The 18,140-nt window shown below is 39.5% G+C and overlaps 1 protein-coding gene across 1 annotated transcript in view; it reads left to right on the top strand.

Annotated features, from left to right (window-relative positions):
* Nucleotides 1–11,579: 11,579 nt before the first annotated feature.
* LOC116452268 (cytochrome P450 7B1) overlaps nt 11,580–18,140 on the top strand; it is a 40,592-nt gene continuing 34,031 nt past the window's right edge. The window contains exons 1-2 of the mRNA XM_032126535.1: nt 11,580–11,585; nt 14,751–14,756. The gene's annotated coding sequence lies outside the window, so the exon portion shown is untranslated. The remainder of the gene's footprint in view (nt 11,586–14,750; nt 14,757–18,140) is intronic.

Raw genomic sequence — 18,140 nt, 5'->3', positions numbered from 1 at the left:
GGAGGAAGGAGCATATTTTGCTGGTCAGCTGATCTGCAGGGATGGTGGGTCATGGATGACCTCAAAAGCAGCGTTTTGCAGAGACTCTCAGACCCTGCTGTGCCACCAGCATAAGCTGGTGAAATCTCTTGTGATAAACATGAACTTAAAGGTAATGGATACCAACACAATCTGCAGACTGCTGTAGGGCTGTTGCCTGTGCTTTTTTGGTAGAATATTTTCCAGTTCTGAACAGAGCTCTTATTGTTTGTACCCTCAGGACATGCATGTGAAAGACCAAGCCACTTTGTCTTCAAATCAGGGGTTTCTTTTCTGCAAGAAGCCTCACAGAAGCTCTGTATTCTTGCATAAAGTATGCTTTCCAGGCAATGTGTGTGCCTCTAACATTTTTTTCTCTTCTTCAAACTAATGGTGTCAAAGGTATTTCTTTGGTTGTAAAGAAAAAATTCAGAAGCTTTCTCTTTTTTCTCTCTTTTTTCTCTCTTTTTCCTTCCTTCCTTCCTTCCTTCCTTCCTTCCTTCCTTCCTTCCTTCCTTCCTTCCTTCCTTCCTTCCTTCCTTCCTTCCTTCCTTCCGAATTCCTTCCTTCCGAATTCCTTCCTTCCGAATTCCTTCCTTCCGAATTCCTTCCTTCCTTCCTTCCTTCCTTCCTTCCGAATTCCTTCCTTCCTTCCTTCCTTCCTTCCTTCCTTCCTTCCTTCCTTCCTTCCTTCCTTCCTTCCTTCCGAATTCCTTCCTTCCGAATTCCTTCCTTCCGAATTCCTTCCTTCCTTCCTTCCTTCCTTCCTTCCTTCCTTCCTTCCTTCCTTCCTTCCTTCCTTCCTTCCTTCCTTCCTTCCTTCCTTCCTTCCTTCCTTCCTTCCTTCCTTCCTTCCTTCCTTCCTTCCTTCCTTCCTTCCTTCCTTCCTTCCTTCCTTCCTTCCTTCCTTCCTTCCTTCCTTCCTTCCTTCCTTCCTTCCTTCCTTCCTTCCTTCCTTCCTTCCTTCCTTCCTTCCTTCCTTCCTTCCTTCCTTCCTTCCTTCCTTCCTTCCTTCCTTCCTTCCTTCCTTCCTTCCTTCCTTCCTTCCTTCCTTCCTTCCTTCCTTCCTTCCTTCCTTCCTTCCTTCCTTCCTTCCTTCCTTCCTTCCTTCCTTCCTTCCTTCCTTCCTTCCTTCCTTCCTTCCTTCCTTCCTTCCTTCCTTCCTTCCTTCCTTCCTTCCTTCCTTCCTTCCTTCCTTCCTTCCTTCCTTCCTTCCTTCCTCCCTCCCTCCCTCCCTCCCTCCCTCCCTCCCTCCCTCCCTCCCTCCCTCCCTCCCTCCCTTCCTCCCTCCCTTCCTCCCTTCCTCCCTTCCTCCCTCCCTTCCTCCCTCCCTTCCTTCCTTCCTTCCTTCCTTCCTTCCTTCCTTCCTTCCTTCCTTCCTTCCTTCCTTCCTTTTTCCTGCTGAAGCTTTATTAGAAAAAACAGAATAACCTCTGGGATATAATAATTTATCCAGTCAAGATAACTGGAGCTATTTCCTTAAGCCTGTACTCACCCCGAGTTTGTGTGTTGTGAGATTTATACTGCAGTTCCTTATTACCAAAGAAACAGTTAAAAAGGATTTATGTAGTGTGTGCAGTGTGTGTGTCTGGAATTTCTGTATGTTCCAACTTCTGCACTCTGGTGCCTCCTTGGTCCATTTTGTAGAGGACACTATTTTGAAGTGGAGACTGAACATTCAATTAAATGCAAATTTTATTCAGGCATTAAAGCAGAATCACATTCATTCATTAAACTCAAATGATGCTTTTATTTAGGAAAATATATCAGCACATGGTAGCACCACATGCTGCTTATAAATAACTATGGTGATCTGGTTGTGCAAAAGTATATAATTTCATTATTAAAGGATTTAAACTCCTTACAAGGTGCATGGTGTCCATGAATGTTTCACTTAATTTGATTACATCCATAGAAAAAGCATTTCACTTACATGGGTAGCAGTGGGTCTCCTGTCTTACAGCACCGTTCTAATGCATTATGATCCCAATCTCACACTTGTAGGTTCTGACTTGGCTGGATGTGTTTAATATTTTGGGTACGTAAATGCAGATTTGAGCAATTCGATTTGTTTCTGAATCTAGCCTACCAAGCTTCCATATTTTCAAGCCACTTCCTTTTCTTAGTTCTTAGTTACCAGAGTGTTACAAAGAAAGGGGTTTGATCTCATGTAGATGCATAGCATTAATTACCCTGACACTAATTAAACTGCATCAAACAAATACCACCGTGTTCCTCAGGGGGACAACAGAAGGCAGTTTAAAATAATTACTGGAGCTTCATGCATGTGTGAAGTTTTCATTACTCTTAGGACACAAGCAAAAGAGATTTGATATCATTAAAATTCCCCCCTTTAGTGTTTGCAAAAAAAATGACTAAAATTTGCTCGAAGCATATTGATGTCTAAATAGTAGTGATTTCAGTTCTTGAGAATAGTAACTTTTCTTTAAGAATTGTAAGCCTGTGAAGCAGGAACAGGTGTTCCAGTCCACATTCTGGTATGATTATGTATTAGCTTATGTTTGTCAGACCATTTCATTAACCACCCACTGCTATCACATATACATATACTTTGTTCTTTCTGAACCATGAAATGAAATGCATATATCTTCACTAATGCTTGCTATCAATGTAAATGAGAAAAGGAGGCTTATTACCAATCACTGCTGCTGTGAAGCACACACCTCTGTACAGTTACAGGTAATAAACATCTTTTTGTAAGTAGGAAGCAAGATATATTGAGTTCCGCGTACAGTAAGAAGCAGACGTGCCTTCCACTGTACTCCAGTGTTAATAGATCGCAATTCCCAGCCGTGTACACATTCAACAGGATGTTAAATGGGTCCTAAAGCACCTTCCTGAACCAGAAGGTGCTATTCCTCTTCATGCTCATTTAGATGTTGCACATGTTTTGAAGCTAGCGAAACTTTTCTGGCCAGTGGTTAATGGGCATCTTCTCCAAGGAAAATTGGAGCATGTTTGTGCCAGTCAGCAAGTGCCAGTTTCTGGATCAGCTGTCACTCCTGTCAGAGCCAGCAGCAGCTTTATAGGCCCTTTGAAAAAGTGGATGGAAAAATGATGTCCCTAGCTGGGGTGGGGGCTTGGACCAGACAGCTTTTGAAAGGTCCCTTCCAACCCATCCCATTCCATACGGTTCCACGAGCCAGAGACCGGCAAGCAAAGAGGACACCGAGACACTAAAGGCAGACAATGCAGAGTTGCAAACTTGCTGCAAGTTCTGTACTTTGCTAATGCTCGCTTGATCGTGCGCCACTTTCCATTTTCCAAGTTGATGAGTGTGTGTCCTTCGTGCTTCCCAGTGCTCTAAAAGCCACTGAGCCCATTGCACAGAGTCATTTAGCCTCTTAATTTCTAGAAGTCAGTACAGCATTAGTAAACTTCTTTGAATTTAGTACTGATGGCAGGGGCCTATGGTGAAAGGTATGTGAGACAGAAAGCGTTTCTAGATCTGCACTACTTGTAATAGTCTGAGTGTCTGATTCTTTCTCAAAATTTTATTATGTTTAACTTGAATATATATAGTCATGTATCGTAACCTGCTTATTTTCTGGAGCCTTTGAGGAACAATTTAAAGGATTTTTCTGTAATGGAGGGTCTGATTATGTTGATGGTGCTTCTTTTTTTAAATTAAAGTATTGTCTTGATATTACTAAATCTGCTGCCTGCAATATAACATTGAATTAGGGTTGTGCAATTGACAGACTAAGTAGAGATGATCAAAACTGATCGGAGAGGAAATACAAAATTAATCCAGTTGTAGGATTCTGTGAACCCAACAAACACGCACAGCAGAATACTTTTATTTCTTTGGAGCCAGATGGTTTGTCCTATTTTAAGCTGATAGATTCTTCATGCATTTCTTTTGGATGTCATTGGTTTTAACTGCCAGACAGTATCTACTGTTAGAAGTTTCCTTATTCCTGGATTATTTAAAGAGTATTTTTGGCACATTCAAATGATCATACTGTACACCAAGTTAATTTTTCCTTACACTTAGCTCATACGTGAAAAAAGTGTTTATATAATGAAAAAAACCCTCTAAAATGAACAGTTCTTTTTTTCCTTCTTTTGACATGATGTTGACAGAAGTCGCTTTGATGTAGTTTAGAGTCATGAATTTTCTATCTGTTCTGTTTTTCCTGGGGCTCCATCTATTCAGACATCCTGATCTGTCATTTTGCAACACTTTGTGAAGTGCTTGACAGATAGCGGTTTTGACAAGTGCTGGACATCAGCAGCAATTCAGAATAAGCAGTGTATATTTCTCCAGGTAAAGTGACAAAATGTCTAAAAGCGTAAGAAGAACTGTACAGTCTTCAATCACATTTAATGTTACAAAGCAAGACTTTTTCTGCTTTCTCCATTTATTCTGGTAGCGTGCAGTGGCTCAGACTTGAGTATCTGCTGGAATTTTGGATTGATGACTTTCTCTTTTCCTTTTGTATTTCCTCGTACGTGACTAATTTCTTCAATCGGATTAAAAAATGGAAGGGCTTACTGAGACAGATCTAGAAAATTGAAGCACAGCTAAAGTTTCATGTAATAATAATTTCCAGGGTCTTCTACCATTTGACAAAAACAAAATGTATGTGATCAATTATCTCTGCATTTGTTGTTGCTTTGCTGTTTTTTGGGGGTTTTGTTTTGTAATGCCATTTTAATTCTACAAATATAGTATGTATGAAGAACATAATTTAAGAAGATCACCATTATGGATTAATTATTCTATTTCCTATTCCACATCCCAAACCCTTTCTTGACAGTGGTTTATATTATATCACCCATAGGTAATCACAGATTACATATTTACATGATGTAGTACATTGAAAATGTAAAACATTTCATATAATTATTCTGCATCTGTATTCACTCAAGAAACAGCTGTTGAAAGTTGAGGGGGATGCAAAATGGCACAGCCTGAAGATGTTCTTGTTCATTCAGCTAACTCCTTTTTGATGTGATACCTACTGGCAGGGTTGTGTGGTGAATTCAACTTCTTTGACAGCCATCAGCCCCACTGACCAGTAGTTTCAGTTTTTATAGTTAGGGGAAAGATGAGAAAAAATATTTCCATAATTTAGATTTTTTTTTTCAGCTGCTGGATCGAAAGCCCCTGCCAACAGCTATCTAAATCAACACCATGCCAACATGTTCTGTAGTCCGAAGGTCACTCAAACATCTGGCCCCACAGTCTTGTTCTTTAAGGTTTGTCACTGGGCAGCATCTGTTTATAGATTCTTTCTCAACCTCTCTTTGATCACTTTGACAGCAAAAAGAAGCTTCTATCACCCTTGATGTGTTAAGATAAAAATATCAGGAACATCAGACCATTGTAAAATTTTGTGCAATTTTACATAATACTGTATCTGCATTTTCAGTTTCTTAAATTTGATTTTTTTTTTTTCCTGGCTGAGTTAGAGGGAATTATATATTACTTTCTGCTGTTGAGATTAAAAAAAAATATTGTCAGGGCTGATATGTTCAGTGGGAATGTGAAAATGACTGTACTAAGCAGGTCTTGCCCAGCTGAGCTTGGTCAGCATTAAAAAAAAAAGTTTGGAAAGTGAGCAGAGCCGGCATATTTAGCTCTGGTCTATTTTGAGTAACGTGTTAGATAACTCCCTTTACTATGTCCTGTGTACTCCTACAAAGAGCTACCTATTTCGTAAGGTTTATATATGCTCTTACGTGTTTAGATACTTCTCCTATAAATAACTATTGGGGGTATGGAAATATCATCGCTTCCATGCTTCCTTTTACTAAGTTCCAGTTAATTTTTAGGTCTACTGTTTCCAAACAATTTGGAACTTCTTTCTTTTTTCTAGACAAGAATGAGTAAGTGGTCTTTTGCTTTAAAGAAAAAGTTTAGTAGTCTTTGACAATATTAGAATGATCATATTTATGAATATCACTGAAGTCTGGTTTGTACCATAATGGAAAAGATCTTAGGTTACATGTCTTATGGAATCTTATGGTCCTGTCCTCAGCAAGGACACTTTATTTGATGTGTAACCTAGCGACAGACGCAATTGTAATGTAAACACACAAAATTATGGATATGTGAAATTAATTTTTGTTTATGCACCTCCAGCGTTTGTGGCAAGTGATGCAGACAGCCCTAGAGGCCTTTGTTACTCCACAGAACTGCTACAGCTTGGTATCAGTTATTCATTCAGACTTACTCATCTTCAGCAGAGGGAGGTCTCTTTATGAGAACCTTATTAAATATATACATAAAGGCCATAGTCCTGTACATCTGCCGTGAGTAGTGACCTCAGTTCTGTAATGGTGGATTTATGGATATATATATATACACATATATATACATATATATATCTGGGTATATCCATCTGTTAAATAGAAATGAGCTGCAAATCCATTTTGTCTTGGCTAATGTCAGCCAATAGGTCACTAAAATTTTTGACCATTATCAGCCAGGAAAATAACCATATGTAGAAAGCAGCAGTGGACAGATCTTAGTTGGGCTCTGTCTAGCTTTATAAAATGATATGGGAATGGGAATATTGAGTGGCCCAAGTGAGTGGGCTACATCCCCACTGTTCTCTGAGGGGTAACCATCCTGGGCCTTGGGTGCGTGGAGCAGTCTCCTCTCAACTGCTGGTAGCGTAATGAGAAAGGGACACCTGAGCAGGGAGGGGTGGTACTGCTGGCAGATTGGAGCTTTAGTTGAAAACTCTGTTTTCCCCAAGAATACAGGAAAGTCATCAAGAATCTTAGTGGAGCAGCTAAGTTTGCACCCAACACAGAGGAGAGAAGAAATCCAAAGAGCAGGTATGGCCTCCTTCCCCACCTCAGAGGTGCTCAGAATGAAGAAGGTAGAAATTAATCCTTACTAAACCATGTCCAGTAGCTGTGAGAGCCAAGATGACATGGCCACTTGGTGAGATTTCTAGCTGTATGAAAGAAGGGAAAGGTCAGTCTTCAGAGATATTTTTGGGAAGAAGTGACATTTTGTTATAATCTAATATGCAAAGAAGGCCAAGTCTAAGACTGTAGATCTGAAATATGCAGAGGGTAGGCGCTTCCATAGTAACTGTGAAAGAGATGTAGGCTTTGAATTTAAATTCCAGCTAGCACATTTAATAGTGTACGAAATGTTTTGGATAGATACTTCAGAGTACGTCTGACCAGGATCTTGCTTTTTATTAGAGCAGTCCTGTGAAATGGGTCCATTGCACAATCCTACAGTTCTCCTATCTCTGACTTCATGTCATGATGCTTTCTTTGCAGTTTCTCTGTAATCTTCCAAGTTCATTTGAAAGTATGAGCCATGCTCCTTTTCATGAGCCTTACTGCGTTTAACTGTACGTTGCTCAATCCGCATCATCCTTCCTCCTATAGCTGTCCTTTCCTTTGCAGCAATATGTTATCTATTCTCATTGTCTGCTCTAAAAAAAGCTCATTGTTGAAGATCTGAGTTAGTGAAAACAAGCCTTACAGACAGGATTTGACTCAGGAAATAGCTGAAGGAGATGACATAAGAAAGCAAAGACTGTTCAGTGGGAATTCTGCCTCATAAACTGTTTCAGAACAGCTGCAGATGGTGTCACCTGCAAGAATCAGAAGGTTCATCCTGTGTTAACATCAGAGAAATTTAGGCACTTTCTGAGAAAAATAATCCAGGTTTGCACAAGAGAAACCTTGCTGTACCTTCTGAGGTGAGTTGTGGAGAGTCATTCTTGGAGGTGGTGCAGGTTTGAGCAGCGGGAAGGCTACATGTTAGTGCTAATTGGACCAAAAGATGGTATTAGGTAAAAGAGTCTTTATATAACCCACAATTGCTTAGGTTTAAGATGAACCAGTAAATAATTGCACCAAGCTGTTCAGGAATACAAAAACCTGAAAGATGTAAACTCAGTTCCTTGTGTAAGGCTCAAATAAGGTTAAAACTTCAGTCAAAACTTGAACTGCTGAAGTAAAAAGCTAGATAGGAATGAGTTCATATAAATGATAACATTGTGAGCAGCGCAGTAAGCACACACATGAAAGCAGCACAGTTTCAGCACCACGGCTGCAAGATGAGACCTCTGCTTCACTAGTTGCAAAAAAGCTTATATTGGCTTGTGCTTTTTTATCTAGTAGTTTTCTTTCACAAGTAGATTTTAAACAATTTATTAATACAGAAGGAGCAATCTTTTGGTCTGGGAGTATATATGAATGAAGACTGTATTCTCTGGTGTCTGCTTCTGGCTTTCTTCCTCCACTCCCCAAATCAGAAACGTGTTTTATTAATATTTCATGTTTGTCATTTTATGTTTAAAGGTATGAATGGTCAAGGTGAGACTGACAGCTCCCATAGCTGGATTTCCTGTTGACTCTAAGGCCAGCAGCAGGTGTATGGCAGGAGAAGTATGCACAGACACATGCCTTTTGCCTCTTGCAGTTTCTGTGAGTTAGAAACTTGAGTTTTCTGGCCTATGAGCAGTATTTTTATAATTTTAAATTTTCCATTGATGGATTTTGCTGCATTGTTAATACTTCAAACTTAGTTTCTACAGTAGTTTCCACAGGCATCCTGCCAGGCTCTAGTTAAAGGACAGCTCTTTAAAAGCTATGAGGTCTGGACCTACTTGATTAAGAAACTGCTGTCTTGTTCCCTGGAGTTCAGCATTTTTCTTTCTCTTGTCTTCTGCCTTTCGGGGTCTTTGGATGACTTCTAAATCCATTCCTTTCTTTTTCAGATTGATGTTCCCCTTTGTTTTGATCTTGATTCTGTTCTCCCTTCTCCCTCTCCTTTTACCTTCTTCCCTCTCCAGGAACTTACCTCAGGCAGCTGAGCCCAGTTGGCTGGTTGGGAATGTCTGCTGTGCTCTCATGCAGTGGAGATGGGACTCACTAGCTGAGCACAGGGTGTTGCAGGCACACCGTGGACAGAGCCAGTGCAACCATCAAGTGTGTCTCTAATGGACCAAGGATGTTCTGGTGGTTAGAAAACAGGCATTTTAGTGGTATTAGCAGCTCCATTTTTGAGTCAAGAAGTGCTTCTAATTAAGAATCATGGGCCTTTAATGTGTCAGTTATGTCTTTAAAATGAGATGCTGGCATTGTTCTGTGTTGTCTGGGAGCACAACCGGTTTAAAGCCCCTAGGAAGACATCCCTGACTCGCTGGCTGCAAGGCAGATTTGAACTGATGGCTGATGTTTGTTTTCTGTGGTAAAACTTCCCACAGATAATATTGAAGGCTAAAGAGCCTTTCCAAGGCAAACTGGAATATTTTATGTAAATAAAAAAGCAGAATGATTTTGGTGCAAGAAAGCATATTACAGAAGCTATAGGTATTTTGCCACATTTCTTGCACAATGTTTATGCCACCTGTGATTAAAAATGAGATAATACCAGCAATTTGAGAAAGTCTTATACGATTAATATCCATTTCCTAGTTGCTTGCTGCAGTGAAAGATAATTAATTGTAAAGACATTTTTAGATGCAGTGCAATAATCTTCTCTAACCAAAAGCAAATGTTTAAAAAGTAAGAAAGTTGATAATGCAATTAATTATGTGGATACAATAATCTAACCTCCTTGGTAGAAATTTGGTGCCTAGGGACAGTATTATCCGCACATTAAATTGAAATGAACAATAACATTCTCTTTATCATTGCAGTCTAGGACATGGCAGATATAACATAACTGCAGCCCTACAGAGTTGCCTAGGTTGAGATTTCAAAACAGTTTTTGAAAATGCAGATCTGTTCACAGATCTTTCTCTAGATATCCTAAAAGGTTGTTTCAGATGGAGATTTTAAGACTTACCCTAAATGTATTCAAAGGCTTTGCATATAAAATGCTTCCAAATGCTTCCAAATTTCACGGGTGGATTTGTATCTAGATGATGGGTTAATGATGTTGTGTCCACCAGTTTTTGAGCTTTAACCTGTGTTTTAAATACATTAGCTCCACAGGTAAGCATTCACTGAATGTGGATTTTTGTTAATTGTAAGCATTATATTTCAAACTTAGCCATATTATTTCCAAAACAAATATTAATGAAGGAAACAATAAACATAAACACTTATTTTTAAAATGCTAATGTACAAGAAAATAAATAAAAGATATTGTTGATAGTTTATATGAAAAATAATACAGAGTTACTGCAAGCTGTTGTGCTGAATGTTTTTTTGAAGAACTGTAAACTCTCAACCAATTGGGTATATGGTTATAATTTACCTACAATATTTTCTTAATATTACAGATGGCAGTAGAAGCTCAAGATTAAATTACTTATCTGGTATTCAATTAGACTTCAACAGGTTGCTTATAATATAACAAGAAAATGAGCATTTAAAGTCATATGAGTTGCCACAATAAAATGATAATGTACAAGTAGGTAAAATATAGCACTGATAGTAAGGAAAATGTCAGGAGTTGAATTAGCTCTATATAGGTGTGTGTAATAATGTGTTACTTGTAATATGAATATATGCTTTGTTGTTTCTTCATTATAAAGGAGAGAGGTCAGCATGATCTTTATTAGTAAAAATAAAGAAACTTAATGTATTTGTGCAAGTAGTGGAAAAAAACTTGAAATCATGAAATATAGAGGGATAAAAGGAACTTTTTGTGTTTGATGTGTTGGTTGTTTTATTTGTATTTATATATACATAGACATGTATTTCTCTAATCTTTAGAAGTCCCTACAGCAAACCATGAAGTGTCTGATGTGTGATTCTCATTTCTATGGAGAATCAATATGCTGTTAAGAGGAGCAGCACAATGTGCCAGGTGGTGCCCTGTTGTTGGGATGCAGAGCAGCAGAGGCTCAGAAGCTGAAGACAATATAAAGGAGTGGAGATTTATGAAATAGTTGCTCTGTAAGAACTTTGCTGTACAAGTTTGAACTTGATACCTGATTTCTGCTGCCTTCCAGCTGACTTTACCTTGAGGCATGCACAGTATCTCCTGGGCTCTGCCTCTACCTAGGAGAAATACGAATTTTCAGGAGTTCCTGTGGGGTTCAGCACATATTGCTCAAGGGCATCTGTGATTCTTCTTGTTATAAATGGGGTCCAAACTAAAAAAGGGGTAATTTTTTACCCAAATTTAACTTATTTGGAAATTAGGGGCTTAGGTAAATGACATCTAGCTTGTTCTTAGTTTGTATTTCTGGTCTGTATGTGGCCTGGCCCTGGGCTGGAGTCAAGATGACTTGAGCTAACAGAGCTGTAGCAAGACTTGGCGGTGTGAGCAGAGTTCGTGTTTCAGACAATGCTGTCCATCAGTTCCATCAGGAGGTCTTCACCTGCAGCAGGCAGTTCAGAGGTGGCTACATTTCATTTCATTTTATTTTCTGTATAAACACACTTAGAGCAAGAACTCTTGAGGCTACGCAAGCATCAAATCGCATGAAAATAAAACTAAAACAACTCCCCCCCAGAACAAAACAAGACCCCACAAACAAAGAAACAAACCCCCCATCCAAATAACAAAAATCCATCTTTGGACTTGCAGATCCATAATCTGTAAACAGCTACACACTTAATTCTGCAGAGTGGTTTGAATTAGTCATTTGCTTGTGATCTGCAGGGTTTGGAGCCCTGTATTGCATAGGTCTTAAATTTGTTGCTGGCTTGGTAAGACCACGGTATTCTAATGTACGTGTCCTGAATTATATAATACTACTGAGCACCCTTTCTAATTTTCTTAATGCTGTGAGTCATTCAGCTTCTGGGCATTAGTTAAGTTGTTACATAGATGATTTCCCTCATAATTATAGAGAATTTTGCTGCCTTGTTTTTCTCTTTTTCTTTGGCAAACAGGATTGTTTCAGTAGTGGTAATAGAGTTGCCTGTTGCTATTGTGAGTTTAGCCAGCTGTGAAGCTGCACTTATGTTTGTTATTACCCTGCACTTCATTATGAAATGCAGCCTATTAATTATTTCACTAAAATGTAGCTGCTGGACCTGAGGGACATTCCCCATTCTCCTGTTGCTTTACATTTCCATTCATTTTAATGGCAGTTCACGCAGTTTCTTTACATTTATATGTAATTTCCCTTGGCTGTCACTGCCTGCTCCTTCTAGATACTTCAGTCAATATTTTCCACTGTTGCTGAAATTCATGTTTCTGCTGTGGAGCTGTCATTGTAACTCCCAGTCCCTTATTTCCTCCTCGATGCTATAGTTGAACATTGAGGCATACAGGGGTGGAGGTCAGGGGTACAGCACTTCTGATTCACTGTAGAGCAGCTTTCCAGAATAATACCCATTTTTAAACACTAAAACGTTTGACCTGTAACCCTTCTTGGTTGCTGCATTTGACTTAATAGCTCCATTTTTTTCCCCCTTTGGCTCTGTTCGGTATTGCAGTGGACTTGTTGGGAAGTTAATAGCTATCACGACAATTTTTATTTTCTAAATGAAACAATGCCCCCTGGTGCTCTAGGATTCGAGAGGTCTGATTTTATAGTCAAAATAAAAATAAAACCAAATAAAATCTTTTCAGACAGATACTTACTGTTCCTAAATCTGCCAGCTACCACTCAAATGCTGTCACTGTCACTCACAGGGGATGGGGAAGAACACTTGTCAGCACTGAGCAACAAAGAGAAGTCACAAGGAGAGTAACAGGGAGTAAAAGCAAATTGCAAAAGAGACAAGTCCATTAGGCAGGGTAAAAGCAAATTACAGAAGAGAAAAATAAAATGAAAGAGTTAAGACAAGAAATAGTCTAATGAAAGAGCAGTTGAAGAAAAGTAAAACTAAAACTGTCTGCTTAATGAAATGTTAAATCTAGATAGTGATAGAGAAGAAGCAATAATATTAAAAAATGGAAGTACTTTTTTATAAAAAGATTTCATTTAATAAAGGTATTACAGAAGAAAAGGACAAAGAGGGTAAGTGTGAAAAATAGGCAATGAAGAGCATTAAATTAAAATGTCAAATATAAAAAGAAAGAGAATATGGAAGTATATGTAAGTGCATGAATGCTACAGGAATTAGTAGAATAAATGTAGTTTGATATTTTCTGTGCCTAACAAAACAGATTATTGATGCAGAAATTTAATCCAAAATACCATCAGAGTTTAAATGTAAGCAAAGCTGATAAGCAATGAAATGAAACAGTTGATCTCTCTTCTGTTGGGCTTGTCACTAGCATTTGATTCTGTAAAAATTAAGATGCTAAATTACAAAATTATTCTTGATGTGCATGGCACGCATGGGAACCACAAGAATGTTGCTTGCCCTGGTTGCAGACAGCAAACTCCAGCACAGCATGCCTTCCCGCAGCCTTGCAGCTGACGGGCGCCTCAGCTTTGGAAGACCAATCAATAGAGCAGAGACTGCCATAAATCACCGTCTCAGATGGAGTGCAGGGCTATGAACACTACCAGTGCTATCTATAAAGCCAAAACAGACACAAAAAAACCCCCCCAACAAATAAAGGCAGAAGAAAGGCACAGGAAACCACCCCTTGCTGCAGCTGCAAGATGTGTAAACAAGCTGCACTCTCAGGTTTTTTTCAGTCACAGGCAGGGATAAAATAACACAGCTCAGAAGCAGGGATGACTGAAATGGCTTTAAGGTAGCTTTATGTTCCCACAGTCCTGGAGCAGCAATGAGTCAGTCAAGTCCCTCTCTGTAAGTTAGAATAGCCTGAAGGCTGCTCTAAATCATTCTGGCTGCCAGTGACCCTGCAACAGCAGAGAGGGGTTGCTGGGGCATAGCAAAGTCTTGGCTGCACTTCCCTTCCTTTGGCCATGTCCTCTAGCCCATCCAGAGGAGCTGTTGGGAGGGGGGTGAGGGGGTGTCAGGGGAGAAGAAGAGAAGGAAAAGCATGGAAATGGCTGTGATGCCTGTTCTGCTGGAAGACCCCTGCTTCTGCTGTGGCTGGCAGAGGTCCAGTGGCTGGCTGTGGTCGGAACTGATCCCAGCACAGGCAAGAAGAATTCTGTGATTGGGCCATGGCCAGGTGCAGTGGTAGGGTTTGGTTTTATTAATCTGATTTTCAAAGGCATTTTTTGAGAGTTCTTCAGATTATATAGAGTCCCTTTTCCGTGGGAATCTCATCTGTTAGTGACTGGTTTGTAGGTCCTACACACATGCAAGTGTTCATATTCTGTGACCACCACAGTCAGTTTTGTATCAGTGTTAATGAGATATTGTCTCTACCCAGTACTATCTGGCCTAGCAGTAGCAGTATTTAAGTTAATACTGCTATGTGGATTTATGCCATTAAGTGTAGCTCATGATTTTAATTTTGTTTTTATTTACCTGCTCTTATAAACTAAAAATATTCCCCAATTTGTGAGAAAAACATGAGGCTGTGATTTAATTTGCTTACTTCATTTTTTTTTTAAGAGGAATATTCTAAATAATATTAAGAACAAATAACAGCAATCAATAATCCCAACTCCAGATACTTGCATTTTATATTGTGATGGTTTGATGCTGTTGTCAGTCACCTCTGAATGATCCTACATGTGATGGAAGCTACAGTTAAGAGTGTAATTTGTTTCCAAACTCTTCTGTAAATATATCAATCTCACTACTTCAGTGTGAGCAAAATGCTTGTGGCTTAAAAGAAGACCATGACCGTCTTAAAAGAAGACCTTCCCAAGCCAAAGGGCATACATTCTGAAACCTTCCCTTTCTCTCACTAAACAGTGAACAGCCCAACCTTACTAGTGGGTAGTCAGAATTGAAATTTACCAAACTGGTTAGTCACAGCAGGTTACTGAGTGGACTGTTAGAGGAGATCCTGCAGCAGAGGAAAAATTATTATCCCTTTAAAAAGTTCCTTAAAAGCATTCCCAAAATTTTGTTTTCAGTCAACTGGGTATTTCATGATGTGCAACAGAAGTAGAGTGATGTTTTGAAGTATTGAGCAAAACCATTGGTCTTATAAGTAGTAGACATCTCCATAAGTTACGCAGAGACATATTCTTAACCTGCACATATACTGTGTAAAGGTTTTAGCTTGTACTTGAAGATCTATTTTAGCAAAAGTGTGAGGTGCTACCTTCCCTGCTGACTAAACCTCCATGAAGGTCGAAGTGGAAGGTCATGGATATTCCGTTCACTGCCTGTAACCTGAGACAAAAGGATATGATCCCTTGATGAGCAAATGGTAGAAGAACGGTAGTTTGTACCCACAGGTGTGGTGTGCATGTGAGGGAGCACAGAAGCTATAATGAAATGTAATGCCCTTGATACGATAGCTTATAATGTCTTGGCTTTTTCTGATAGTTTAGAACAGAAATTTTTTAAGGAAAAACAGGAAATATGCATGTGTTGGTTGGATGTATGTCAACACTGGTTGACACAGTCAGCAGCTGAAGACTAAATCTTCAGGGTGTAAATTCTTTTAGCTCAGTTGATGCCAGGAGAGTTGTGTCAGACTGCAGTACTTTAAGCTCTGTCCTGAGGACACCCAGTACCGTCAGCAGGAACTGCATACATGGAATCAGTAGAGTTCCTTGGAAAGGATTCAGTGCTTTCCTGCCAGGAGCTCAGCACCAGTAGTGGTCTTGAAGATCTGGTGCTGCCAGAAGAGACACATAACCTCTGTCTGCTGCCTTTGATCACAACTGAGGGGAAAACTGTTCTGTGTTATCTTCAAGTCTGAAAACTGCTAACATCCCAAAATATTGAAGGTCATCTGACTCTGTGGGATTTCCCTGTTGCTCTCTTCTCGCTGGCCTTTTTAGGTAGGACAGATTGCAGCAATTCATGGTGGTGTGTGGGAGATGGTTTCAGAGTTACCTGTGACAATACAAACATAAAGACCTTCCTACAATGGTGAGCATTTCATCCCATCCACAGTATTTTCTTAAAAGAGCCTACTGGGTAGGTACCTCTGATTTAGCAGCAGGATGGAGCTGAAATCATGTCCTGACATGCAAGCATTTTGGATTATTTAATAACTTAATTTTTCCTTGAGCATTGATAGCTTAGTCTGTCATTTATTTGTTTGATATTTTATGATCTGATGATTTCTTCTCACATATTTTAGTCAGGCATATTATGTATCACTTTTGCTTTATATTTTCTATTACTGGGAATTAATTTTTCACAGAGTATCTCCATTTAATTATATAATACAATCACATGTGCATTTGCATGAATAGGAAGAATCTGTTCTAATTTAGCCATTATATATTATGCTATCTTGGGTTTTCCAGTAAAAATTCCCAAGTTTTTTGTTTTAGCATAACAATAGTCATATTCATTGCTTCTTACATTTTAACAAAAGCACTCAGATGCCAGTTCATAGATTGACATAATCAGCTTTGTCTCTTGATTAGAAAAGAGAATAAAGCTGTTTAAGGGTGTCAATAAAACGACAGATGCATCATTAACAGAAGGCTACATTGGATCAGAATGGTGCAAATAGTTGGAATTGAAATGTTAAAAATTTTTACTGGTAACCTTTTGTTTCTGATTTTCATTTTCTTGGGATTTTTTCATAATTGAAATTAGCAAAGGTACATAAATATATATATGGAATGCTTGTTGGTGATGGACAACTCAAGTTTATAATTAGAGTAGAGCTATAGCTAGGAAAACTTACTACTCAGAATTTCTGCCTACCCTCACAACAAAATTCAGCATGGCCAATGCACCCTTTGGCCATGCCTTTGATGCGCTCCTTATCACCCCTAAGATGTCACCAGTTGTGTATGAGCAATGGGATAGCATGTAGATTACAAAATTGAGGACTAACCCTATGCCTGACTTCTTGGTGCAGCACAGGGTATGAAATCTTTCCACTGAATACTCAGTTTAATATTGACTTCAGTGACTCCATATTTCTCCAGCAGTTTATGATGCTGTTGATACCCTCATATCCTTTGGAATAAAGGACGTTTTTGTACTGTACTTGTAAGACACAATAGCTTTCAGTCAGAACAAACAAAAATTACAGAATCTGACAAAATTGGAAATATTTAAACACTGGGGCAATGGGAATGCATGTTTTGGGATTGAAGTATACAGATGGAGATAAGATTGCATGCTGCATCTATGATCTGTCAGAGGTGGCTCATCCCAGCAGGGTCTGATATCCAGGGCATCCACAAGACCCAGCATTTCATATCAGCTTTACTGAAAACCTGCGCTAGAGGATTTTCAGGTTTCCTACCAATCCAACTGTCTTCTGGCAAGCAATACTGAGGTCCTTCCTAGGAAGAAATCGGCACAGTTTTGTCTATTTGGCACCAGTCATATGATACAATTCGGGGTGCAAATGGTCTGGCTGCTAGGTCACATAGCAAGACACATGAGAGTCCATCTCTGAATGTACTCTAAAACACCCACACCTACAGCCTTCTGTGCTAGATGAGTGCTGTGCAGCCAGTCTTGAAACCCTTTCAGCATGGGGAATGATGAATGGGTGAGTCACCAGCCTGTAGTCCTGAGTTCACATGCATGGATTAACGTCGAAGAGGTGTTCTAAGTCTTCGTCTGCTTCCCATCTGAATCCACATTCTTTTCATTAGAACCTCTAAAGCTCATTATCTCTTCAACAGAAATGTTTTAAACTTTCAGGATTTCATGAAGTTTCGACACTTCTGTGAGTTTTATGTCTCTTGTATAGACAGCTGCCTCATCTGCTGTTTGGGAATCAGCATTTAATTATGTGGGGCTCCAAAACAGTTGTAATGGTACCCAGTTGAAGTAGCTGGTTGCAAAATATTGAACACTTCATTAATAAAATTTCTAATTTTCAAATTAGAATGGGATGGGGGTGAGCAGGTTGAGGAGCATCAGGTAGTTTGATAGACAAACAAACAGACATACAGACTACTGAAATCTTATCCTGTCTTCCCTGAGACAGGCCCAACAGACAACAGCCCATGTGATATGGAGGATTCCCTGTCCTCTCTGAACACAGGGACTGAACTAAACACAGTGACTTACAGGATAGGGAGCAATGGGAATAAGTTCCTGCCCGGTGCAGCAGGAACATCACCTGTGTGACCACCTCACCTCCTCAGGTGTCTGGCGTAACAGGGGTGAGGCTCTGTGAGTGTAACTGGACAATAGTGAGGACGCGGGTTCATCTAGCATGCACGGGTCACTAAGGTTAAGTCAGCCTACACCCTCTGTCAAAACCACTTCCAGACAGAAAGAAGACAGGT

The sequence above is a fragment of the Corvus moneduloides genome, chromosome 1 (genome assembly GCF_009650955.1).
Source record: "Corvus moneduloides isolate bCorMon1 chromosome 1, bCorMon1.pri, whole genome shotgun sequence".
Classification (NCBI taxonomy): domain Eukaryota; kingdom Metazoa; phylum Chordata; class Aves; order Passeriformes; family Corvidae; genus Corvus; species Corvus moneduloides.
Note: the sequence above shows the minus strand (reverse complement) of the source record. Positions and strands in the feature narration are given on the sequence as shown.